We start from the raw sequence: 2260 nt of genomic DNA, 5'->3' as shown, positions 1-2260 counted from the left end.
TCCTTGTATTAATAATTAATAATTGAAAACTCAACTAGGAAACACAAATTGAATTTTTATCAAGATTAGTCTAGAACTCATTGTTTCTAGGATTTAAATGTTTAGAAGTAAGTTTTACAAACCTCTTAAACATTCCTAATGCTGATCAGAATCTGTTATCCAGAACTCTAAGAAGATCTCCTTTGTGCTTTCTCAATTTCTCTCTTCTTTCCTTCCTTTGTTACTACCTTCTTTCTTTCCAACCCTTCTTCTTTTCCTTCCTTAATAAACATCATGTTGCATTGATTAGTTTTTCAACAATTGAACATTGCCTACGAATTTCATACAAAAGTTTTACGAATAAATTGTAATTGAAGTTAACCTGTAGCTCTTTTCATTTTTAAGGCATTTTAATAAAATAAGAATTTGAAATCTTCATTACTTAGATTTGTTCTTAGGATTAATTGTATTGATTATTGAGAATCTTAATGATTAACTGAAATTTTCTCATTTGGATTTTATATACTGAAGTCTACTAATTTTCCTACTCTTGAGCTTAATTTTTCAGACAACAGCCTCTTGGTTGACTGTTAATCGGTCAGGTGCAGACTTGAAAGACATCACTGTCCACATTAGCAACCAGACAGCTAATGTAAAGGGGAAAAGTCAAACTTTGGCAAAAATTTTGAGGAATATAAACTCATGGAGTTTTAACTTGATATTCCCCTATAAGAAGGACTTCAAGTTTTATCTAAATCTATCCCACACTTGCATAATTCATCACTATCTCCAAGCTCTCTGTAGATATAGTTGCAGTTCATCCTTAGTTATTAAAGTAAATAAACCATTTACATCCACACACACTTGCTATTCTAAACTGCATTTGTCCTTCTTGAAGATGAGAGAAAATTTTTTAAAAAGAGAGAAGAAGTTATCAGTAGCAATAGTGGCACCAGATTTGGCTTAATATAAAATTCCCAGTAATGAAGAAAGCTATTTGAAGACAGAGACTAATGTATAATGTTCAGCTATATTCAAATCTTTTTTTCTTTTTTTTAGTATATTTGAATCTTGAGTCATTGCATTTATGAGTATTTTAATATCTTATGGTCAGCAATTTCAGGGTTATTAGGAAGATTTGGGGGTGAGGGCTTATTCCATATTAGATATGCATATGCTAGATATTAGAATTACATCCAGTCTGTGTGACAAGTTATTTTTATTTCTACTTACATGATATTATATGTGGCCACTCACACATCTGCTGGTTTTTACACAGAGATTTTACTTTATTAAGATGAGAATATCTACTCTACTCCATTCAAATGTTTTTAAATAATACCGTAAGCCACCATAAATCATCATCATTTGTAGCGTTTATGTTTTCTATATATTACCTAAATATGTACTCTAAAAAATATTAAAGGTAACTTTTAAAATTCACATATTTAAAAAGTCCAGGAAAATGGCATGTATAAATATATGTTTTTCAATATATGGGTACTTTTCTTCTCAGTTTGCTACAAATAGGAAACACTTATTTTTGCACAACAATCTCCTAGATGACATGCATTGTCTTTAAAACTTTTCCAGTCCTAGGTCTGCCTGAGTGACAAAGAAATTAAGTATATGAAACACAATAAGGCCCCTTTCTTTTTTTGTAGTCAAAAACCTATTAGGCAAGCTGCATTGCAGAGAAAAAGTAGCCCAACCTATGTCAAGGCCTACACAAGGAGGGTTTCTGAGTGGGGTGGCATCCCTGGAAGGCCCAGGGTTCATGCTAGGGGGTATCTGAGTGAGGAGGCAGTCCAAGAGGGAGGACCATGGCTGCGTTGAAGAGAATTGAGCAAGTAAATAAATATGTTGAGGATAATGATAACCAGGTTCTTATTGTTGGGGAGGTATAACTTTGGAGAGGGAGAAAGGTAAAATGAACCCTGTGGTATTATTCATGAGTTTTAATGGGGGAGGTGGGAACAGAGAGATAGAGAGAGAGAGACATGCAATGAGCATACCTAGTACCTAGCATCCAGATTTTGGTTTTAAAATATCACTATCCACTAAAAGGAACAAGGATTCTTTGAAGAAATACCTGATCCCAGGACTGGGACAAAGAAGGAACAGTATGAGCTTGGAGAATATTTCATGCCAGAAAGTAGGGACATACTTAAAAAATGAGAAGACATGCTAAATGTACGCAGACACCAGCTTGAAAGGAACTTCCACCAACCAAGTCTGGGACAATTTGGATATTGAAATAAATGATTTTAATATATTATAA

Source organism: Propithecus coquereli, unplaced genomic scaffold (assembly GCF_000956105.1).
Source record: "Propithecus coquereli isolate 6110/MARCELLA unplaced genomic scaffold, Pcoq_1.0 Scaffold233, whole genome shotgun sequence".
Classification (NCBI taxonomy): domain Eukaryota; kingdom Metazoa; phylum Chordata; class Mammalia; order Primates; family Indriidae; genus Propithecus; species Propithecus coquereli.
The sequence above is the reverse complement of the archived record's forward strand: the minus strand, read 5'-3'. Positions refer to the sequence as shown.